General features: G+C 48.9%; 1 protein-coding gene across 3 annotated transcripts in view; it reads left to right on the forward strand.

The window, feature by feature from the left end:
- Positions 1-25,367, forward strand: part of PNKD (PNKD metallo-beta-lactamase domain containing) — a 58,527-nt gene that overhangs the window by 20,559 nt on the left and 12,601 nt on the right. The window lies entirely within an intron of this gene.

The raw sequence follows: 25,367 nt of genomic DNA on the forward strand, positions 1-25,367 counted from the left end.
CAGGTGCTTATCTGGTGCTTATCTAGTGCTAATAAGCTACAGATCAACACTACATCAGAATGTCTTTCACAGCCTGTGGGTGCTAACTTTCTGAATGGAGGGGGCGGGTGGGGGTGGGCAGGTAGACTTGAGAAAAGCACAGCTAGAAATGAATGCGGGTAGACCACCAAGACGACCTGAAACCCTCCTGATTCCACACCCATCACTAAGCACTTTTCTTTACGTGATTATCTCTGGTGATCAGTCCAGCTCTGTCACAGAGCAAGACTTAAGAAGGAGGGGCCCATGGACTTATCTGGAAGCTCATGTGCATACCAAACATAAGTGAAAACAGTGTGCTTACTAGTAAGCATAGTAAGCAACATTACCACTTAGATTATATATTTCAAATGAACTAAAATACAGATGTTTTTAAAATTACTCCCCCCACCCACACATGCATGTACTATGTATGTTTATTTGTATAGATACCATTTAAGGAGTTAACTTAGGGGGGCTGGTGGACATTATGGCAGGCTCAGTCCCCCAGCCACCCCAACCCCCAATGTAAATTCAGTTCTTAGGGGGCCACAGACCTCATTTTAGGAAGTCCCCTCTCTAAGTGTGAGCTCACCAGCAAGAGCTGATAGGAGCACAGCCCCTGATAGCAGAATAGAACCATAGGTGAGGTGCAAAGGCTTGCAGAATCTGGACAGATCTCCAGACACTCCTTCATGTTCTCTACCCTTGGACCCGTTCCCCAGAAGGTACCCCTCCCCTTTCTGGGAACTGCCAGAACAGTCTCCAAGGAAATTTGTTTTCCAGCCAGCAGTCACATCTGTGCCATGGGAAAGTGGAATGTGGGGACACACATCGCCCCATGGAAAAGTGGAATGTGGGGACCCACACCGTCAAGCCCTATGTAACCCTTGCTGCTTGCTTTCTCCTGGGCCCATTTTCTGATCATGGAATCAAAAGTATAATCCTAAGAGAATCTGAAATGAAGCACCTGGCCCAGGGCACACGAGAGGCCTTCAGTAAATGATGCCTCCTTCTCTTGACCCCTATTTATCCCTGGATAGAAAGGATAAAGGTGTTATTTGTAAGACTCTTAGCAGACATTAATTAAGCCCTACTGTCTGTCAAGCAGACAGCAATTTCTCATTCTGGACAAAACTGAAGGACACAGCTCCTGTCCTCAAGAAACCCACGGTCTAGGGGAGATGGTTAAAGACCACCTAATTATAATTTTGACAGTTTGGCAAGTGCTGAGGTGAAGAAGTGTTCACTTGGGAACAGTATTTTATCTTAAGCAAGGGGTTTAGGGCCCTCATCCCAGCAATCTAGGATTGGGAGGGTGGGAGTGGTGAGAAGTTGGGCTGAGCAAGGAGACAGGGAGTCAGAACTGAGATTTTACCTCCAGGGCAATGGGAGGCATGTGACTATCAGCAGCCACCTAGAAGGAGGGTGGGAAGGTCGTGGGAGGCTCGCTGGGACCCCTGGAGTAGAGTCGCCAGCTTCAGCAAATGAAGATGCAGGATGACCAGTTTTATTTGAACTTCGGACAAACAACAAATAATTTTTTGCTGAAGCATGTGTCATTGCCCCATGTAATATTTGGAAATACTTACACTAAAAATTACTCCTTGCTTATCTGAAGTTCAGATTTAACTGGGCGTCTTGTATCTTTCTGTCAACCCTGCCCTGGGAGGAAAGTCAAGTTCAGTCAAGTCAGGGCAGCAGGAGGCAGGGTAGGGGGAATGAAAGGAATCAGCGGCTGTTTGTTTTAGGGACTGGGGGTAGCCAAAGCTTAATGATTGATGAGAGGAGGGGCCGAGGGAGGTAGGGAGGAGTGGGCCCCTAGAGTGGTTTCCCAGGAGCCCAGGTGGAACCAGAAGGGAGTGGGTAGGGAAGGTTCAACTTTCTCTGCACCCAGCCCCAGGGCTCCAATCATCTGTCCTACAAATCCCTCCTACCACGCCCCTGATTACTTAGTTATGCATTACTCCACCCAAGAAAGGTCTTTTCCAATTATCATTAACTTTCTCCAAAAAGCTGTCCCTCCTCCTTTTTTTCCCCCCAAAGACTTTGTGTTTACTGACTCAGGCATTTAACCCAGCCTGGGGTAAATATGCCTCTTTCTCTCCACTGGAGGGCTAGGACAAAAATCTCATTCATCTCTAGCTTCAGACAGCCCTGCCCCATCATCTGTTGAATTAAAGGGATTGTAACATTAAAAATTAGAGCTCTTTCCCCTAAAAATTAGTCTTATTATTATCCATAAACATTAGTCAGCACTTTCTTCTTCTTCTTTTCTTAAGTTTATTGATTTATTTTGAGACAGAGACAGAGATAGAGATCACAAGTGGGGGAGGGGCAGAGAGAGGAAGGGACAGAATCCCAAGCAGGTTCTGCATCATCAGCATAGAGCCCCATACGGGGCTGGAATCCACGAACCGAACCGTGAGATCATGACCTGAGCTGGGATCAGAAGTCGACTGCTTAATTGGCTGAGCCACCCAGGTGCCCCTAGTCAGCACTTTCATAAAGACATTGGGAGCAGAAAGAATGGTGCCTGTGGATGTCCCAGGAACAAAAGGTTTGTCCTAGCTTAGCCCCTGAATGGCTGTCAGGCCTAGGGCCCATCTCTTTACTTATGAATGAATCTAATCATACCGTTCTTTCCTACCTCCTGCACTTTTGAGGCCTCCGATGAAATCGCCTACGTGAAAAGCATTGAAAATAGCACGCACGTGGTACTGTTGCTAGCGATCTTACAGCTCAGTAGAACTGGAGACGGGTTAGGTAAGAGCTCGTCCTTCCTGGATGTGTCTGTCACCTTGCGACAAAGGCTGGGCCACGGAACCCGCCTGGCATCCACTGTGCGTGGCCAGGGTACAGGGCAATGCTTTCCAGTCTTCCCTGACCATCAGAATCACCTAAGGGGCTTGTGAAAGCATTCCAGTTCCCTTGGGGATACCTCTTCCTAGAATCAGAACTGTGAATCAGCATCTTAGGGGAGGCTGAAACAAACGCCCCCTGGTGAATCCGACTATCGGCCGGCTTGGGTGCTAGACAGACCTGGGCCCTGTTCACATCATGTTAGTGGCTGTGTGACACTGGGCATATTACTTAGCTTTTCTGAGCCTTGATATCCTTATCTGTAAAAAGGGAGCTTAGGGGCGCCTGGGCAGCTCAGTTGGTTAAGCATCCAACTTAGGCTCAGGTCAAGATCTCAGGGGTTGTGAGTTTGAACCCTATGTCGGGCTCTGTGCTGACAGATTGGAGCCTAGAGCCTGTTTTGGATTCTGTCTGTCTGTCTGTCTGTCTCTCTCTCTCTGCCCCTCCCCCACTCATACTCTGTCTCTCTCAAAAATAAATAAACAAAAGAAATTTTTAAGGGAGATAACAATAGGGCATAAGGATTAAAAACGGCAGTTTCCAAATGCTTGGAGCCTAGCAAAAACTGTGAATTGTTGTGGCCGGTTGTGAGAGAGAAGCCCGGTATTTCAGTGATGAACACACTTCCCTTTGGCCAGTGGTGTGATTGCATTCGGAAGACTTAACAGTCACCTGTGTAGGTGGATTTGTCTTTGTGCAGCTCAGTTGTGCCCTCACGCCCTGCTCTCTGCCGCCGTGGACTTTGGCCTCCTCCGTCACCCTGACCCGCTGGGGCATTCCCAGCTTCAGCAGGCCTCTCGTGGGCAGGAAGGCCTTCCTCATATTTTACCTGCATTTGCCTAAATAGCTGTGTGCTCCGAAAAGCCAATAGCCATTTCCTCTTCTCTTATTCCCAGCCCAAAATAACAGCTGCCCTAGAACCTCTCGTTTTGCCCATAACTGCACCCCCTCCATCATCTCAATTTCAAGTGCCCACGCCCTGACCCTCATCTGTCTCTCCAGCTCAACGACCCCAACTGCAATGATTCTGACCACACCAGGACTGACAACTCGTGTGTCTTCTGTCCTCCTCCCTGTCCCCCCCCACTACTTCCCCCCCCAACCAGCAGTGATCCCTGATCCCTCGTGAGAATCACCGCATGCTCTGCCCCTCTTCACCTGGGGGAACCCAGCAGCACCTCCCTGCATGCACCCAGCTGAAGGGGAGAAGGAAAATACGGAAGGTGCTGACTGATTTCACTGAGTTCATGAAGACTTCGGTTTTTTTCTCATTGTTCATCTTGACATCCCCACCCTAAGTGATTCCACCACTCCTCCCTCCATCTCTCCAGACCTCCAACACCTTCTCCACAGCCTCACTCTCAGCCTTGGCCTTGCTTCCTATGTCTCTAAGCGAAGAAACAGAGAACTGCCCCCTGTGTCTCCACATGGCTCTCCCCGAACTTTGATATGCAAACCTGTGATGTGCGGATCTTGTCTGAATGCAGATTCTGCTTGGAGGGGGGTGGGGCTGAGAATCTGCATTTCTAATGAGCTCCCAGCAACTCACTGCTGCCTGGTGGACCGCACTCTTCCAGATGAGGTCATAGGCATCTCAACCTTAATGTGGCCAATGTTTAACTTTTTTAAAATTAATTAATTTTGAGAGAGAGACAGAGAGAACACATAATGGGGGAGGGGCAGAGAGAGAGAGAGAGAGAATCTCCACTGCCAATGTGGAGCCCGGTTCAGGGCTCGAACTCATGAACCACGAGATCATGACCCAAGCTGAAGTCGGACGCTTAACTGACTGAGCCACCCAAGTGCCCCTGGCCAACACTTAATTCCTAATCCCTGTTCCCATCCCTATACCTAGTATGACTGAGGATCCTAGCATCTTCCTTCATCTCCATCAAGGATGCAAGATACACAGGAGGGGCTGGAAGGAGGGATGTCAGAAGGAACTCCAGCCTTGAGAGTGCTATCCATGAGAAATATGATTTAAGCCACATAAATAGTTTAAAATTTTCCAGTAGGCCCATTTAAAAATTAAAAATAAGCGTGCCGGAGTGGCTCAGTCAGCTGAGGGTCTAACTCTTGGCTTCAGCTCATGTCATGATCTTGCGGTTCTGTGGTTCGAGCCCCATGCCAGGCTCTGGCTGCACTGGTGGTATGGAGCATGCTTGGAATTCTGTCTCTCTCCCCATCTCCGCCTGTCCCCTGCTCACACTCTCTCTCAAAATAAATAAATAAAATTTAAACATAAAATAAAAAGTAAAAGTAAACACGTGAAATGAATTTTAATTATTTCTTTATTTAACCCAATATACCCAAAAACATTGTTTCAACATTTAACCAATTATAAAAAATTATTGGCAGGATTTTTTTCATGCTAGGACTTTGAAATCTCGTTTACATTTATAGCACATTTCAATTTGGATGTTAAATTTTCATCAGAAATATTGACTCATTATCTAGATTTTATAGAAACATACAGTTGAGAAAGTATTGTTCCATATATATTTGAGTAACTGAAGTGTTGATTTTTATATTTAAATTTAAATGAATTGAAATAAGACAAAATTAAAACTCAATTTCTCAGTTGCACTAGCCATAGTTCAAGTATCCAATAGCTGCATGGGGCTGGTGGCTACCATATTAGCACAGATTTATAGCAGTTATACTGGTCATCAGTCGGAGAAAGACTCTACGGGTCAAGATCTATGATGTAATTCATCTCATACCCCGCCCCCCAACATCTCCCCAGATCCCTAGCATAGGTCCTAAACTCAGCACTTTTCACTTGGAATGAATTTATGTACTGAAAAATATTGACCTCTAGGATGACAAGCTTAGTTCTCAAAAATAACCACTAGGGGGCAGGATCTGGCTATCATTGTTTGGCAAGAAAAGACCAGCCTAACAATTTTCTAGATAGGTGGAAGATAATCCAATGCAGTGTTCTTTTATTGCTGATCATGACCCATTAGTGAGTTCAATTAAGTGGGTCATACCGGCAGTAAAAAAGTAGACCAGAAAACAGTGAGACTATAAGCTCTATTACCATGTGTAACTTTGCTTTAGTTTTGCTTACTTATCTATTGTGTATGAGTCTTGGTGTAAAACGTCCTTCTTATTGAGAGTCATGGTCAGAAAAGTTTGAAAATCACCCTAATCTTCCTTACCTGCCGATAAAGAAACGAAACACCACAAGATGACCAGTGTTGAAGTTAGCAAACGGGGATAGGAGAGCTCCTTCTACTGTTTTCTTTTTCGTTTAGCTGTTCTAAATTCACCGTAATAAGGAGTCAGTTTGAAAAGGAGCTGAGCTCAGAGCAGCAGAACACACATGCGGCCCCCGGCAGAGGAGCCTCGGAGTCGGGCCGCACCCGGTCCTGTCTGTCGTACTAACCCAGCAAGCGTTGCTGCGGGCAACCATGCGCTCAGCCCTGCACTACAGGGCCGCTAGACGGGAGGGACAAACAGAAAGAGATCGGGCCCTCTTGGAATTTGCAGTGGGGCAGACAGACAGCAGCAACTAATCTCACAGGTAAATCTCTCACGACACAGTAATACCTGCGCTGAAGAGAAATGGACGTGGTGCCCTAGGAGAGCAGTACCTGGGACCTCATCAAAATTGGAGAGGCCAGAGCAGCTGCCCTGACAGGGTGGCTTTGAAGAATTGAAGAGTCGCCTGAGTCAGATGGGCAGAAGGGATGTGTGTGTGTGTGTGTGTGTGTGTGTGTGTGTAGATGTGGATGTGTATGGTGTGTGTGTGTGGATGTGTATGGTATGTGGTATGTGCGTGTGGATGTGGATATATATGGTGTGTGTATGGTGTGTGTTTATGGTATATAGTGTAAGGTGTGTGTGTGTGTGTGTGTGTGTGTGGTGTGTGGTATGTGGTAGGTATTGGGGGTATGTGCATGGATGTGGATGTGTGTGGTGTTTGTGTGGATGTGGATGGTGGATGGTGCATGGTATGTGTGTGCCTGTGTGTGTGTGTGTGTGTGTGCTGTGTGTGTGTCTGTGTATGGTGTGTTGTATGTATGTCTATGTGTATGAATATGCTATGTGCTATGTGTGTGTGTGGTGTATGGTGTGTGGTATGTTTATGTGTATGTATATGCTGTGTGCTGTGTGTGTGTGTGTGGTATCTGTGTGTATGGTATGGTATGTGGTATGTATATCTATGTGTATGAATATGCTATGTGACACGTGTGTCTATGTGTATAGTGTATGGTATATGTGTCTATGTGTATGTATATGGTATGTGATGTGTGGTGTGTGTGTGTGTCTGTGTGTGTGGCATATGGTGTGTGGTATGTGTATCTGTGTGTATGTATGTGCTATGTGATGTGTGTGGGGTGTGTGTGTGGCAGTGGCAGGCATGCTGTGTCATTCTCCACTGAAGGAACAAGGGTGTGGAGGTGGTGGCGGTAACCCTGAAGCTGAGAGTGCCTGGGGTGCCGGGGGAACTTTAAGGTGAGGGTGAGCACTGGGGGTGTGGCCTAGGAGGAGCCTGGGAGGTGGGCAGGGCTCAGATCTACAGGACCTCTTGGTCCTCATTAACGATTTTGAATTTTACCTCAAAGAGAAGCCACTGAATGGTTCTGAGCCGGGGCTCGGGGTTCATATTTTAAGACAATCCCCTGGCTCTGAGTGGAGAATGGCCTGGGCGGGGGTGGGGGGGGTGTGGTGGAATGGAGCGTGAGAGCAGGGAGGCTGGTTAGGAGCCGTCGGATGGGGGGTGGCAGACCTCCCCCTCTGAAGAATCAGTGAACTTCCACCCATAGCCACTCCGACCCACGTAGCTTCTTTGGCCTCGTTTGGCCGGCTGGCTTCCACGTGTCCCCCACATTCATCTCTACCCTTGTCACTGTGCTCAGAGCTGACCTGTGTGGACACATCAGTGGGACCTTCGTCCTCCAGCTTCAGTTGGGCTTGGCCAATGGAGAGACGGGAAGCAAGGAGCCAAGTCAGGGTATTCTCCTTCTCCCTCCTGAAAGGTCACCACAGACCTAGTCCTCAACCAAAGTCCCCAGTTTCCCTCCACCCAAGGTCAAGTGCCCCTGTCCACACATCTGTGTCCCTCCAAGTCCCATACCTGCTCCATCCCGTCCCCTGTCAGGCCTACAGGAGGTGCAGGGCCGCACTGTCACTAGCCCTGGGGAACTGCACTATCCCTTGTTTCCTACACTGTGCCCTTCGCTTTGTAATCGGTTCACAAAGCTCTCCTCGAGCCATTAGTTTGAGTGTTTCCTGGAAGACGCTGACCGAACCATCTTCTACCCCGGCGGGCAGCACAGTGTCAGGGGGACGAGCCTGGACTTCGGGGTCAGACAAAACTAGGACTGAACCCTGGCTCTGTCACTTACTAGCCAGGGATGGGGTGCATCATTCAGTCTACCGGAGCCTCAGTTTGTTCATCTCTAACGTGAGGACCTTACCTACCTTACACAGTCGTTAGGACGCTGAAATAGCACACACTCAAGGGCACGGCTCATGCCTCGTGCAGAGGAGAGCGCCACACACCCTCACGTTGTTCTTCCTTTCCCTGCACCTGAGCAAAAGCACCTATCACTCTGCACCGGCTCGACACCGTGCTAGGCACTGGCATGAGGGGGTAGACTGGGACGCCACAGTCCTGGAAACCACATACAGTAGCTCCCCCAGTGGACTCCCCACACACAGTTCAAGGTAGGAAGTAGTGAGGGTTACTTTTTAAGCTTTTCATTTCCTTTTGACAACTATGAGGCATGCATGTTTCTAGAATCTGGAGATAGAGTAGTGACCAGGCATAAGTTGTGATCAGAAGGGGCTTCAGAAAAGGAGGTTGAATTTACTTTTAGTTTTAAAGGAACCGTATAAGGGGCGCCTGGGTGGCTCAGTCGGTTAACCGACCGACTTCGGCTCAGGTCATGATCTCGCGGTTTGTGAGTTCAAGCCCCGCATTGGGCTCTGTGCTGACAGCTTAGAGCCTGGAACCTGCTTCAGATTCTGTGTCTCCCTCTCTCTGCCCCTCCCCTGCTCGTTCTTTCTCTCTCTCTCTGTCTCTCTCAAAAATAAATAAACATTAAAAACTGAAATAAAATAAAAGAGCTGTACTCCCAGAGAAGACATCTCAGGCTCCCTGGGGACTGCCCTCACACTCCTCCCTTCCTCCCTGTGGGAGAGACCGCAGAACTCCCTGCACTGAGAATCGGCCTTAATTAATTACAGCTATTTCTGGGAGTGTATTAGATCACCCAGGTGTGAGGGTGCAGGCAGAAGGTACCCAGAGAAGTGTGCCTTAGGGGATTTGTCCAGCCGTGGGGGGACAGATGTAGGAAGCAAAACCCCCAGGACAGTGCAGGGCAGGCTGTCTGCAGGGGCGGGGGCCACACGGAAGGGATCCGGGGGAGCATAAAATGCTAGAAAACTGGATTGAGGCCATATTGCTAAGTCAAGCAATGTGAATGTAACGGTGTAGACACTGGCTTTGAGCAGGGGGCTCAGACCTGATGGAGAGCTGGGCTTCCAAAGGCTTTGTCTGATAGGCTATGTAAGCTGGATGGGAGCTAAAGGTGGACCGGCTGTTAGGACTTGGGTGATGGCAGTGGGAAGCCGAGGGGGAAGGATCACACCCTTTGTTTGCATCCATTCATAAGATGTGTCTTTGAGCACCCACAAGGACCAGACATTGATGTTGCAAGAATGATACAAGATTCAATAACGTCCGTGAATGAACACCTCCAATGAGCCAGGCACTGTGTGCTTTCCTTGGGTAATCACAGTTAATCGTCAGAATAGCTCCATGTGGATCCTCGGTCCCTTTTGCCAAGAAAGAGACTGGGGCCCCTCTATACCTGCCCAATCACACCCGGAAATGACTGGAAAGAGAATGGGGATTTCAATTTGGAACTCGAGAGGGAAGCCAGGGGCGTTCCTCTCTGGGAATGATGCCTTTCACGTCAAACTGAGGCAGGGAAATCAGTGAACGTGGCTCCAGAAATTTAAGGGCCACGTCATGAACTCTGGGGAACTGGACATGTGAGTGACAGCTGCAGAAGGGGACGCTTATGGGAGGACAGTCAGAAGAGACCATGACAAGGAAGGTGAAGCAAAAAGAAGGTTCTGCCCAGAGGTTAGGTGAGCAGGACTGAACAGTGACAAAGGGGTTTGACGTAGGAGTCAAGAGCCAAATTAAGATGGAACGGTGGGGGCGGAAGCTCAGAGTGACCTGCAAATGAGTGGGGAACGAGAAGTAAAGGCAGGAAGGAGGACTGCTTTCTTTGTTTTAATGAAACAATATAAAAATGTTTTTAAGTAAACCCTACTCCTGATGTGGGGCTTGAACTCATGACCCCGAGAGAGTCGCATGCTCTACTGACTGAGCCAGCCAGGCACCCCTAAAATAATCTTTTTGGTTAAAATAGTAATGCATTCTCATTCTAGAAGGGCATAAAATATTTTTTAAATAAAAAAAAAAGAAAACAAGGAGCGCCTGGGTGGCTCAGTCAGTTAAGCGCCCGACTTCGGCTCAGGTCATGATCTCACGGTTCATGGGTTCGAGCCCTGCATCGGGCTCTGTGCTGATGGCCAGTTCAGAGCCTGGAGCCTGCTTCAGATTCTGTGTCTCCCTCTCTCTCTAGCCCTCCCCTGCTCACTCTGTCTCTCTCTCTCAGAAATAAATAAAACATAAAAAAAAAAGAAAATAAGTGGTACCCCATAAGTTCATCAATCAACAGTCATCACTGATAGCATCTCAGAGTTTTTTCTATGCATTTTTGTTACAACAATAATATCAATTATACAAAATATATACACTTTGGCATCCTGTTTTCCCCCCTTTATATCGAAATAGAAATTTTACCCACAGTGTTAGTTTGAATGTTTTGGGCTGCAAGTATCAAAAAATAAGAACAAAGACAAGAAAAACAACTAAAAGTGGCTTAAACAATGAAGACAGTTTTTCTTTCACATAATGAGAAGTCCAAGGGCAAGGTAATCCAGACTGGTTAATACAGGGACTTGGTTATGTCTTCAGGGACACTGGGTCCATCCTCACTTTGGCCCTGCCATCTCCGGTGTATTGCAATACCCTCATAGACTCCTCCCTCAAAGTCCTAAAATTGGCAGCCATAGTTCCAGGCATCACAGGCAGATGACAGCATCCTAGAGCAAGAAAAGAGCACAGTGCTATGGTACCCCTTTTCAATCACTAGGAAAACCTTCCCAAGAAAGTGCACAGCCTATTTCCTGCCCCACCTCACAGCTGCACAACGTAGAACAATTGACTTCATCTCTCATTGCCTCGATGTTCGTATCTATGCAATGGAAATCATAACTATTTGACTTAAAGGGCTCTTGTGGGAGCTGAAAGTTTTCTGCATAAAGGCACTTAGAACAGTGCTAGTATGTGATCTGTGCTATATAAATATTTGCTATTATTACCCAATGGCAAGAATTGCATCAAATTCCTGAGTCTAACCAACTACATGGCAGGGCAGTGAGAGCACCAACTGGCTTGGACCAATCAAGATCCACCCACCAGGGCTGGAAAGGGGCTCACTTGGAAGCTATGGAAATTTATAAGAAAGCTAGCAAAATAGGGGTTAGCAGGGAAAATGGGGGGGAGGGGCAGCAGGATATGCCACACATGTATTGTTAAAAAGAAAACCCTATGAATGGGAATTGCTTTCTAGAAAATTGTATCAAATAATAATCATCACAAGCCGTGTATGAATACCCATCTTCCCATAGTCTTTAAAACCTCCAGATTTTATTAATCTTAATCTTTTCCATTTTGCTAGATGAAAATCGTATCTCATTAGTTAGCTTACATTTTCTCGATTTTTTTAATTTAAGAAATTTAATTTCACTCTGAAATGTTAAGGGTTTAAGTTTTTTTCATGTATATTAGCCATTTATCCATTTGTTAATTGGGATCTTTGTGTTTTCTCGTTTTTTAAGTTCTTTATATTAGAAAGATCTTTATTGGGACCCCTGGGTGGCTCAGTCAGTTAAGCCTCTGACTCTTGGCTTCTGCTCAGGTCATGATCTCAGGATTCATGGGATCCGATCGATCGATCTCAATCGAGCCCTGCATCAGGCCCCCTGCTGACAGTGTGGAGCCTGCTTGGGATTCTGTCACTCTCTGCCCCTCTCCTGTTCATGTCCTCTCTCTCAAAAATAAATAAACTTTTTTAAAAACATTTTTTAATATTTATTTATTCTTGGGAGACAGAGAGACAGAGTGCAAGTCTGAGAAGGGCAGAGAGGGAGACACAGAATCTGAGGCAGGCTCCAGGCTCTAAGCTGTCAGCAAACCCACAAAGCACGGGATCATGACCTGGGCCGAAGTCAGGCACTTAACCAACTGAGCCACCCAGGCGCCCCATAAATAAACTTTCAAAAAATATATATTTTTTAAAAAAGGTCTTTATTTACTAAGTAGATTAACTCTTTGACAAATTTGGGCCAAATATTTTCTACATTTTTGTTTTTGGCTTCTTCTCATGTGTATGTGTGTGTGTGTTTTCTTTTAATACACAAAAGGTTTAAAATTTTTCAAGTAGCTAAAAGGGTCATTGTTTCCCTTGTTAGGTCTTTAGTTGCTTTTTGGCTGAGTTTAAGGGTAATATATGCCTATTAAAAACTTAGGAAAACACTTCTATTGCTTTTAGCCATAGAAAGTCTTCCACTATCCAGAAGTTGAACATCTATGTAATTTTCTTCCAAGCTTGTATGTTTTGTTTTAATGTTTATTTATTTTTGAAAGAGAGAGAGAGCGCAAGAACACTAGTGGGGGAGGGGCAGAGAGAGAGAAGGAGATGGAATATCTAAAGGGGACTCTATGCTGACAGAAGAGAGCCCAATGCGGGCTTGAACTCATGAACTGTGAGATCATGACCTGAGCCAAAGACAGCCACTTGACTGACTGGGTCACCCAGGCACCTCTAATTTTATATGGTTTAATTTTATGTCCTAAACACTTTAATTCACTTGGAATTTATTTCCGTATACTCTGCCAGGCACATATCTGAAGTGCTCTTTTCCAAATAGCTAATCATTTATCCAAGCATCATTTCCAGCACCATTAATAACTAAACTTTTTGCTTCCCCTATCTCCATCAGTTCTTTTTGCAATAATGCTGCATAATGAGCAAATCTGAAACTGAGATGCATACAATAAGCATTATTCTCTCATGCATTTGTAGGCGGGCCAAATTTCAGCTGACCTAGGCTGAACTCTGCAGGGCTGGGCTGCCTTCTAAGCTGGAGTGGGGTCAAGTTGGCTCCTTGTGTTTTTTATCCACCTTAGACCAGCAAAGACCCGAGGCATATTCTTACGGCAAAAGGCATGGGTACAGAGACCGAATTTAACCAGTTACATTTTCAAGACCTCTGCTTATATCATGTCTGAACATCCCACTGGCCAAAACAAATCACAAAACCAAGCCCAACATCAATGGTGCGGGGAAATCGATTTTGCCTTTATGGGAATGTGTATGGTCACGTGACAAAGGATGTGTTTACAGGGAGAGAGGAAGCATTAAGAACCAAAACAGGGGGAGGGGAGGAGGAAAAAAAGAAAGAATTGAGAACTAAAATATAACCTACCAAACCCATGGAGACAAACTTTCAGGAAAGTTGAGGTAAAGGCAGAATAGAATCTAGAAAGGAACCCAAAGTCAAGGGACGTTTGTAAGGCAGTGAGATACTCAAGTTTGCTTGTAGGGTGAGGAAAAGTAGTGGCCAGGAGGAATACCACTTGAAGAAATGAACAAGGCTAATAGCATTTCCTCTGAAAATTCATATGGAAGTAGCAAAATTCCTGGAAGGAGGGTGGACACAGAAATGATCTCCTCTAAGGATATTGGCTGAAAGTAAAGGAATTGGAGGTGTGCCTGAGGTTTCAAATAGCAACCGGGGGTAATGAGAGGGCATTTCGGCAAAGTCGAAGCACTGTCAAGTATAGGTGTTAGGGGTCCCAGAGGGCTATTGGGGGTCCCTGAATTGTAGAGGCTCTGATTCACATGGGATGGCCATTTTCTCCAGCCTTGTCCATGAGGTTTGAAAAGAAAAGATGGGTGACTGTCAGGTTAGTACTGGAAGGTCTCTGGACATTGGTAGACTCAAGATGAGGGACAAAGTGGGTGAGGAAGCTGACAGCTGGTGAGTGGTTCAAGGGACGGAACTCAAGTTCTCACTGGGAGGGAAGAAATGTGCGCAAGAAGGGCTGAGGGGCTGGGAGAAAACACATGGTTTCAGGGACTAGAGATAAAGGACGTGGGGCTGAGAGGTCAGAGGGAAGGACACTGGAGCTGGAGGTTTTCAGAGTAGAGAAGTTCAGAGGGTGTGTCCACGTGAGGAGGCTACTGAATTACACTGAAGGCCTTGGAATTGAGGTCAGGAACTGAGGCCAAGGCGGCGTTCAGAGTTACCTATGCAAAATGCACATTCCTGGGCCCCAGCCAGACCTACCAAGTTCGAATCTTTTGGGGAGAGGCTCAGGAGTCTATATTTAACAGGCTCCCTGAGTAGTTCTTAGATTCCCTAAAGCTTGAGAACTGCTGAGCTACAAGTTTCAATGAGCCACACTTGTTGGAATTCCCTGATAGCAAGAAGTAGGCTGGAAGACCAAACCAGGTGTCTAACTCCTCAGAGTCTGGGCTGGGTCAGTGGCTGCACTGACCAGGAGGATTGGAGAGAAGCTTTAAAATGAGACAGGAGCACCTGGGTGGCTCAGTCGGTGAAGGGACTTTGGCTTAGGTCATGATCTCACAGTTCATGGGTTCGAGCCCCACGTCGGGCTCTGTGCTGACGGCTCAGAGCCTGGAGCCTGTTTCAGATTCTGTGTCTCCTTCTCTCTGACCCTCCCTTGCTCACGCTGTGTGTATGTCTCTCAGAAATAAATAAAACATTAAAAAATAAAATGAGGCAGGAGGAGCAATGATCTTGACCTGGAATGGCACATGACAAATGTAGGAGGAGGCTGAAGGTTTCTCCTCCAGAAGGCAGAGCAGCAGGAGGGAGGAAGGGAGTAGAAGGGAGTAGTAGAGAGGGGTCATGGTCAGTCAGGCCAGGGCAGGCTGTCAGGAGGCAGAGGACATTAGAGGTTGTTTCTATGCAAACCAGAGTGTACAGCACACACCTTGGAGGGAGGTCCACATGAGAGGCTGAGCTCAGTGTGGGGGGCAGCAGATGAGGGTCCAGGCTGATATGAATGGGGCTGCGCTGAGTGGGGGCCAGATTATCCTAGCCACCACTGCTGCATCTGGCTAACTTCTACACTGAACTCACTTGTCCACCCTGGTCCAACAAGATGTCTCTTTTCTCTAATATTCAAACAGTTCCACCATATCAGCTCCTTCATGATGGCTCATCGTCCTTGTTGTTGCCGCCATCATCATCATCATCATCATCATCATCATCATCACCACTACCATCAATACCATGACTTCCTGAATGCCAGCCAAGCACCCGGCATGAAGCCTGAGCCATGATACAAGAAGAAGGCAGGCTTTCAATCCTAATGGAAGGTCCCAGGCAAGTTGTGAAGACAGGATTCAGACACCCAGGACAGATGAACTGAGATGGCAAGTGGATAAGGGGCAGATTTGAGAACCCCTGCCCCCCGCCCCATAGGAATCTGGAAGGAGGCTTACTCTTTAGGAGTTAAGCTCTAAAACCATCACATCACAGGCCAGAATTGCCCGGCTGCCAGTCACCTGACTCAGGTCATTAAATGGATCTCTCTCAGGAGAGGTGCAGAAGCAAACCTTAGCCTTGCCAGTGCACCCCAGGCTGCTCAAGGGAGGAGGTCACCGGCAAGGAGGGGTTCCTCAGACTTGGGTCCTCTGCAGCCTTCCCTAATGGTATGAACCATGGGCAGTCACCAGGCTTGATCTGACTTCCTGTTCACTAGCTTTCCTCCTGCATAGGGCATGGCTTCCACACGCCGTCCTGCATGGACTGACCCTACTGCTCAGAACTCGAGTCTTCCAGCAGTCATGGCACTCAGTGGCAATAAGCAAATTATCATTCACTCATTCTTTGTGTCTATCATTCACTCATTCACTCAACAGATACTTAACTGGACACCTACTCTGAGCCAGGCATCGCACACACCACCGGGAATGCAGTGGTGCAAAGACAGACAGATCCTTCCCTGACTTCATGGGGCTTACATTCCAGCAGGGTGGCAGTCAAGAATCACAGAATCCTGTCATACTGGGAAAAGTGTGACAAAGGAAGTGAGCAGAACCGTATAATCGAGAGTGATGGAGTGGGCAACGAAAGCCTCTCAGAAAGGGTAACATTTTCTCTTTAATGTGATATATAACTTAAATATGGTAAATGCACATATTTTTAGGGCACAATCTGGTGGATTTTCATGTGTACATAGGCAAGGGTTTCTCAGTCTCTGCACTATTGACATTTGGGGCTGGAGAAATTTTTGTTGTGGGGGCTGTCCTCTTCGTCACAGGATGGTTAGCAGATGCTAAACTCTACTTGCCAGATGCCGATAGCACGCCTCCCTCGCCCTTTTGTGACAATCAAAAAATGTCTCCAGACTTAGCTAAATGTCTTCTGGGAGGCAAAATCACCCCTGTGGGGAGCTCCTGGTATAAGCCATGCAGGCACCAGTCAGCTCAAGGTACAGGCTCTTTCCATCACAGAGGGGTTGATTTGAGCTGCAACCTGAGGGATGAGAAACCACTACCTATTCAAAGAACTCAGGGAAGAATGTTCAAAGAGGGAGCATGAGCAAAGGCCCTGGGGTGAAGGTGAGCTTGCACATTTGAGGAACAGTGTGCCCGGTCTGTCGTAACAAGGGTAAGAGTGGCATCTGAGAAAGTGGAAGAGTTAGGCTTGGCCCCATCAAGCAAGAATCTTGGAGTTAGACATTTCAAAGAACATTTGTGTGGGGCACCTGGGTGGCTCAGTCTGTTAAATGTCCGACTCTGATTTTTGCTCAGGTCATGATCCCACAGTCGTGGGATTGGGCCCTGCATTGGGCTGCATGCTGGGTGTGGAGCCCTCTGCCCCTCCCCACTTGCTCTCTCTCTCTCTCTCTCTTTCTGTCTCCAAAAGAACATTTGTGAGTATTTGGTATGTGTCCGGTAACACCCCAGACACTGGAGATTCAAAGATGAAGAAATTAAACCATAGTCCCTACTCTTCAGGAAGACAGTAAAGTCTTCAAGACTCTAGACTCTGAGATAGACACCTACCAAAAAAAAAAAAAATACAGCATGAGGTATTCCCTTGAAAGATAGGATTATGTACAAGACCTAGTGGCATGAGGGGGGACATGCATAAGCCAATGCTTGAGTGGGAGGGTTCGAGAAGAGATTTCTCTTTTTCTTTTTAATGTTTATTTATTTATTCTGAGAGAGAGCACGCGCATGCAAGCAGGGGAGGGGCAGAGAGAGAGGGAGACAAAGAACCCCAAGGAGGCTGTTTGCTGTCAGTGCAGAGCCCAACTCAGGACTCAAACCCACAAACTGTGAGATCATGGTCTGAGTCAAAATCAAGAGTTGGACGCTCAACCAACCAAGCTACCCAGGTACCCTGAGAAAAGCTTTCTTGAAGAGAGCACATCTGATCTGAGTCTTTGGGAAATGAAGGATGAACACCACTCCCTCCAGGCAGAAGGCACAGCACGTACAAAGTCACAAGACTGTGAAGCAATGTGATGCATTCAGGGAAATACAAGTAGTTGGGTATCTTAAGGTATAAAGTGCAGGAGGGGCTAAATAATGAGGCATCAGTCTGGCTGGGACAGAAGATTCTCATAGGAGACGAGATGAAACTAAAGCAGATTCTGGGGTTCCTGGCTGGCTCAGTCAGTGGAGCATGAGACTCTTGACCTTGGGGTTATAAATTCAAGCTCCAAGCTGGGTGTAGAGATGACTTAAAAAATAAAATCTTTAAAGCAGATTTGGAGCAGGTATTGGAAGTCTTCCAGAGCTGACTCTGAGAAGGGAGAGGAGGGCTTCCTGAGCCAACGTGAGTCCCCTAAAATACCCACTCTCATTCCTTATCCCCAGCCCTGTCCTGGCTCCATCTATTTCATAAAATGCATCTTGGATGATTATTTACAATCTTGTCAATGTGTGTGTGGCTGGAGATTTAGGGCTCAGTCACTCATGCCTGAGCCTGCATTTCCTGTTTCAGATGACAGAGGCCGTGTTTTGATTTCTCAATGCAATGCCTGGCACAGCCTTACCTGCAGAAAGGTGTGTTCATGATGACTTTTGATGAGCCTTCATAATTCATCCCTTTACATGTAGAGACACAGACTTAGAGACATACAAAGTCCCTTGGCCTAGAAGGGCTTTCTGCAAAGTAGCCTGTCAGTCTTCTCTCCCCTCCGCCTCCAGCGTGGCACTCATAGGTGGGAAGCTAACGACAGGGGCTTAAATTCCATTCTATCTGATTTTTTTTTTTTTTTTTTTCTGACAGCCCTTGGAGAAGGAGCTGAATTGTTGGGCAAGGAGACAGGGAGGGAGTAGGCCATAGGCTCTGGCCCTTAAGATGCATCCACACAAGAGAAAGTCCATGTCCGGGGTTTCTGAACGAAACCAGGATTAGGTGCTGGCTTAAAATTCAGACTGGAGATAAATCAACCCATCTCTTGGCTTTTTTGAAGGGTGGAGATGAGGCCTCCAATTCATCATCCGTATTGATCCTATACCTCTATGCTCTCCACACTGGGGACCCAGCCTTCAGGTCCAGCTGTCTAATCAGGGCCCATCAAGAAGGAGAGTATATGATTTGGGGGTCAGCTTATCCAACCTCTCAGGCCAGAGCACAGGCAGCAGGGAAGAAAACAGGAGCATGGCCTCCCCTGCTACCCTCCCCAAACATCTCCCCGCAGGAGAGAGAGCTTACTGGACTGCTGATAGTGTTTCCTTCCCTTGTTCTGGGCCAGGGCTAGGGCTGGAGCCAGGTTTGCCCAAATTTGTAGGTGTCACCACGCCTGCCCTTACATCTACTTCCTTCCCTCTGACCTCAACAACTTCTGGAACCCAACAGGAAGGTAGCAGTGCAGGGGGTGGGAGGCAGGGAGTGGGGGGGTGATGGTGTAGAAATCCCACTGGGCTTGGGAGGCGGGATACCAGTGTCCTAGGCCCGTCTCTGCCACCCACAGTTGCATAATCTTGGTTGAGTCACACCCTCGGAGCCTCTGTGGCCTTTTATCCTTCAGGGCATGGTTTACATATCACCTGCTTAGGGAGGCCCTCTGCTATCTAAATTGGTTCTCTGTCCTTCATATCATTGCCCCCTCTGCTCACTCCCTTTATAACAGCACATCTGTAATCACACACATTTGTAATATGTATGTGTGTGTGTGTTTATAAATATAAATAAATGCACGTGCAGTTATATTTGTTTGCTTATTTGGTTTGTTCCCCTGCCAGCAGACTCTAGGTTGTAGGCCCCGGGAATGTACAGGCTGTGTGTCTTTGACCCTTGCACCCTCAGAGTCTAGCACAGTGCTTGGCACATAGGAGAACAGAGAATAGTAATTTAGTGAATGAATAAATGAATGAAGGGCAGTTGACCCATACGATCTTCCAGGTTCCTTCCAGCTGAAAAAGTGTGAGTCTAAGGTTTCCCGCCAAGAAGACCATTCCAGGGTCTCTCCCAGAGTCCCCTGTTGGGAGAAGGTGGGAGGAAAGCCCTGGGGTTTGAGGGGGCCGGGGACCGTCGAGCTTCGGTCCGCTCCCAGGCCAAAGGAGATCTTGGATGGGGATTAGCGCAGGTCCGAAGCCCACACCGGCCCCGCCTCCCCGTCGGCCAGCGGGGGCGGGGCCAGGCCTCCTGCAGGCTGTTGGCATTCGGGGCTTGCGCCCNGGCTTGGCCTGGCTGGTCCGCGCCTTGGCTGTGGGTCGCCGGCTGCGGGCTGCTGCTCCTTGTCCTGGTCCTGCTCGTGAGCCCCCGCAGCTGCCGAGCGCGGCGGACCCTCCGCGGCCTCTTCATGGCGCGCAGCAAGCGGCTGCTCTTCCGAATCGGGTTAGTGTCGGNATTTGGGGGAACTGAGGAAGAGAAGGCTTGAGTGGGGGGGCTGGAAAAATGGGCTGGGCTGGGGAAGGATTGGAAGGGCAGACGAGAATGGCCAGGGAAAGGGGGCGTGAGAGGGCAGCTGAAGAAAAGAGCCAGATGAGGGGCTGGAGACCAGGGAACTGGAAAAAACAGGGCAGGTGCAGGAGAGAAGGAATGCCTCAGACCGTCAGAGTGTCACTGGGAGCGGCCAGCTGCTTCCATGTGTCCCTGTCCTTCTCCCCATCACCCAGCGCCCCACTGCACAGCGCAAGCGCTTCTGTCCAAAGCTAGAGCCCCAACTGTGTAGGGATTCTGTCCCTTTCCTTCTATTCCCGGACCCTGGCCTGAGTCCAAAGCCCCAGGCTGTGAAACCCGACTCTACTCACCCAGCCGGACTTGTGGAGGTTCACTGACCTCCAATGACTTTTCCCTGTCAGACCCCCTCCCCCGACTCCTCACTCTTTCTTTCCCCCTACTTTTACCCTTTGCTGGGCCAGACCAGGGCGGTTACCAGCTCTGATCTGCCACCGAGACACTAAGGGGCTGGGAGGGAACCACAAGAAGGCTTCCTAGGGCCCCTATTCCGTACCCACAGCCAGCAGGGCAAGGGGGCAGGACCTAAGCTTGAGGACAGCTCTGATGGGGACAGGGACTGTGGGAGCCCTGGCCACTGGCCAGGTTTGGGGGAGGGCCCAAGCCTGGGAATTTCCTGAGCTTCACAGAGGACATTGTACAATTATCCCTCCTCCCCAGACCACCCCAGGTCCTCCAAAAAGCTTCAGCCCTAGGATTCTACTCAAATTTGGTCTGAGGAGTAGAGCTATGAAGGCCTACTGGGGGGGAAACTGGAAAAACATGGTGGGGAGAGAGAATCTTGGGTGCCTTTGGGGCATTCACATCTCTAATGGCCCAAACATTGGTCATATTCCTTTTTTTTTTTTTCCTTTTTAAAGCTTTTTATTTCCTTATTTATTTTTGAGTAATCTCTAAACCCAACATGGGGCTTGGACCTCACACTTACAGCCCCAAGATCAAGAGTCACGTGCTCTACCCACTGAGCCAGCCGGGGCATCCTAACATTGGTCACATTCTTGATAATGCTCCAACCAAGTCACCATTGCTCTGCAAATAGCATTAAAATAATGAGATTTCCAAACATGCAACTAATTTCATACCTGGGACCTAAAAATTTTTTTTCTGCACAGAATTTCGAGGAATTGTACAGCTCTCTTTGGGGAAGGACTTTTTCATTTACTTCTGGTTTTCAAAATCTGTAATGTTGAAGTCATACAAACAGCCTGAGGAAGTGGAAAATAGATGTTTCCACAAAGACCTGGAATCAGAAGTCCTGAAATAAGAATGTCCCAAGATTGCCATCTCAGAATCCTGAGGGTTTGGGCATTCCTACAACTTAGGACTTGGGAGTTTCCAAATCCCAAAACTTGGAATTCTCAGAGAGCTTCTTTGGAATTCAGTATTCTTGCTGGGCTTTCCTGCGTCTGGATTTCACTGTTGCCTTGGAATCACCCAAATTTGCAGAGCAGAAGGGCGTGCCAGGAATCAGAATTCCAGACCCTGCCCCTCCATGGTCTGGGAAACAATCAGTCCAGTCCCTTGGGGGAGAGGCCGCTTGCTGCTGCGAGGGACAGGGGGTGTTAGCAGGAAATGGCCTGGGGGAAATGGACAGGTGTTGCTGCTATGGGGTTGTCTCCAGGAAGGATGGAGGGGGTGGGGTGGGNAAGCAGATGATGGAAATACCAAAAGAGCAATTATTATCATTAATAACAGTAATCACTGGTGTTTATAAAGGGTTTTTCCTCAAACATAACCACAGTTGACTTGGGATGGGGGTGACTGGGCATCGTGGAGGGTGGATCTGGGCTAACCTGAGACAGACACACACATTCGAGACTCTGCAGGGCATGGGAGACAGTGAAGCACATGGCATGCGGGTTTGACAAATCTGCTTTTGAATCCTAGGTTTGTTGCTTGGTATCCATGGGCCCCTGGACAGATAACTCAGCCCCTCTATGCCTGTTTGCGTCTGTAAAACGGGCATGGTGATAGTACCTACCTCATGGGGATCCTGCGAGGATCAACTAAATTGTGCATATTAAGTGCGCAAGTCCTGGCTCATAGCACATGCTTGGGAAATGTTAGCAGTGGCTCATTGTGTAGCATGGAGGATGGATGGGAAGGTGGCACCCGCTAGGATCCTTCTGGAGTTTCCTTCCCTCCTTGTCCTGTTTTCTAAGCCGATCCTGCCCACCCACCCCTCAGGAAATCTCACAACCCTTTATTCATTCAGTGAGCTCCTAACTCTTCTGGGTTGGGGTTGTGGGATCACAGATGTGAACAGAGTCTGGTTGCCTCTCTCCAGGAATAGGGGAAAGGAACATATGAAAGGGAACCAATCTGGGCCAGGAGATGGCACATGACAAATTACTCAGGGAGTGTCAGAGTGTGCCTACGGAGGCTGGGATCAGGAGTGTGGGAAAAGGAATGTGCCTCCGTTTCCCCTTTGCCCCTTTGCCTTCTCTGTGGTTGTTGAATGGGGCCCTGAGCAGAGCCTCTGTTTGCAGGGGGCAGGGGTGAATGGGGAGCAGGGCTGGGCTCATCCAGCACTGGGAATGTCTTGCAGAACCGAGAAAGTAGATGGTAGCCAGCCTTTGGCGATAGACAGTCCTACGTGACAAAGCCCTTCTACCCTCCCTGACCAACCTCCCTCTTCATTCCTAGGCATACAGGGTCTTTCTTGCTCCCAACCTCAGTAGGACCAATTGTCCCCGGGACAAACCTTGCTTGCTCAACTTCTGCAAGAGGAACACTCTTCTCTGAGGCTAGCAGGGCCCACCACTGGCTTGATTTGAATGAGTGGCAAGAATCCTGGGCTGAGGATTCTTGAGTAAATGACCCACATGCTTGTGACCTGAATGAAGGCTGGGTAGAGGCAGTGGGCTGGACCATCCCCTGCCAGAGGAGAGCAGAGGGTCCTTTTCCTTCCTGCAGGCCTTTGGGACCCTCATACAGCCCCTCCATACCTGCCCAGTGCCGTCTTTCCCAAGCCCTGAGCTCTTTCTATACGTCTGTCTGGGCCTGTCAGACCTTCTTTCTTCCCTACATCTCTACCTGTCAAATGTTGTGGCATCCTCAAAGCTCACCTTCAAAATATATCCAGGGGTGCCTGCCTGGCTCAGTCAGTAGAGCATATGACTCTTGATCTTGGGGTCTTGATTTCAAGCCCCATGTTGAGTGTAGAGTTTACTTTAAAAAAAAATGCAGAGTATATCCAAAATCTGAAAACACTTCTCCCCACTTCCACTGTTACCACCCTGGGCCAACCCACAGGCTCTTGCCTGGCCTCCTGAATTGACTCTTTCCTTTGACATCTGTACCCCCAAAGTATTCTCTGCTCAGATCCCTCCAGAATGGCTTAGAGGCCCCATGTGACCAGCCCATCCCCCGCCTCACCCCGGCTGCTGTTCACCTTGCTCATTCTGCATGTCGGGCCACTCCACCCTTCCCCAAACACTCCAAGACAGTGCTGCCTCTGAGCCCTTCCACTGCTGTTGTCTCTCACCAGAACCTTCTTCCCCTTGATGGCCCCATGGTTTGCTGCCCCACTCCCTCAGGTCTCTGCTCAAACTTCAACTTATTGGAGAGTCCTGCCCTGACCCCCCCCCCCATATAAAAATAGCAGCACTGACACCCCTGTCCTCCATCCCCTCTATCTGCTTTATTGTTCTCCACAGGACATGTCACCACGTGACATCCTGAATATTGACTTGTCTATGTGTTTATTGGTTTTCTCTCCCAACCAGAATATGAGCCACACGAGGGAAGAAACTGCTTTCACTCCCTTATCTCAGCTTCCAGAATAGTGCCCGGCACAGAGTAGGCCCTTGTTAAAAGTTTTTGGAATGATGAAAAGTTTGGCCCTCGTGCTGTCTCCTCCATGAAGCCTGCCTGCCCTTCCTCCCCAGTCAAAACTCATCCCTGCCTCCCCTGTGCCCTGTGGCCCTGGCTTCCCCCTTACAGCTTCCATTACACACTCTTGCTTGTTCTTGCATTAGGTGTTCACAGATCTGATTCCTCCCTGGACTCCTAGCCCAGGGAGCCAGGCTGAATCAAGAGGGCCTGGCACCAGGCTAAGGGGGAGCTGGGGAAAGCTGACGTAAATAGACCAAAACCCAAATCGAGCAAAACGCAGGGACCAGGGGCCGTGGCAGGGAGCCACAGCCAAGAGGCCTCCAGCAACTGCTGTGCCTCTGGTCCTCCCTGAGAGCCCTGAGCAGTGACGACTCCTCCCTCTGGGGAGGATGGATGGAATCCGGAGAGGGCTGTGAAGGCTGCAGAAGCCCAACCCGGGACAGGCAGAGACTGGAGACAGATCCTGTGGTCTCCCCAGCAGGCCTGGTTTTTTTTTTGTTTGTTTGTTTGTTTTTTAGTATTTATTATTGGGGGGGGGGCACAAGGTGGGGAGGGGCAGGGAGAGAGAAAGGGAGACAAAGAATCTGAAGCAGGCTCCAGGCTCTGAGCTGTCAGCACAGAGCCGCACACGGGCCTGAACCCAGGAACAGTGAGATCATGACCTGAGCCCAAGTCGAACTTTTAAGTGACTGAGCCACCCAGGCACCCCGGGGCAGGCTTGTTTAGGCCATGTGCAGGCACTGCCCCTCTCCTGGGCATGGGGAAGTGCCCCCCTCCCCCAATGCCAGGCATGCTGGCAGCTTCAGGAAACCCACTCCCTGAGGCCTTTTAACTGTCTCATTATCTTCTTCAGTTTCCTCAGTTTTGAGAAAGCGTAAACCACTGAGCCTCTTTCTGTTCCTAAGGATCCTTCCTGGGAGGAGGCCTGCTCCAGCAGAGCTCTGTGTCCCGGCGCCTTAAGGGCCCCTCCTATCAGACAGCGTTTCTGGGTTTGGTTTCGTGAAGAGTGTGGGTCAGATGCAGAGCCCGGGGCAAGCTGGGTCCTGGGGGACACGAGAGGAGGTGCCCAAAGGACCTTCTGACCAGAGGCCTCAGCCACCTGGGCTTGCCCATCGGGGTCCCAGAGGAGGCTGGGGCCGGGGCTAGCCGGGAGAGCTACTTGAGAGCCCTCAGGCCTCTCTGCCCAGGATAGAGAGTGCCCATGGGAGGCGGGGAAGAAGAGCTCCATTGTGCACTCTCCCTGTGTGTCTGAGGGAGCAGGGGAGGGCATAGGGTTGTGTCTCAGTCTCCAGCTGAGGCCCCACAGGGCCTCCCATGGGGCTGGAAGTTCAGACTCAGAAGCCACAGAAGCCACGCTCTGTTCAGTGCGGCTGGGAGTGAAAGGTGTGCCTGTGACCCCTCACTGGGGTGGCTCTTGCTGTGTCCCAGCCCTGACCCCTCAGGGCAACTGTGGGGAATCACCCCAGGCAGGCTGCTCCTCCCCTTCCTCCCTTCACTCCCCACCCCCACCCCACCCCCCACCCTGCACAGTGATTTTT

The sequence above is a fragment of the Crocuta crocuta genome, unplaced genomic scaffold, assembly GCF_008692635.1.
Source record: "Crocuta crocuta isolate KB4526 unplaced genomic scaffold, BGI_CrCroc_1.0 scaffold229, whole genome shotgun sequence".
Classification (NCBI taxonomy): Eukaryota; Metazoa; Chordata; class Mammalia; order Carnivora; family Hyaenidae; genus Crocuta; species Crocuta crocuta.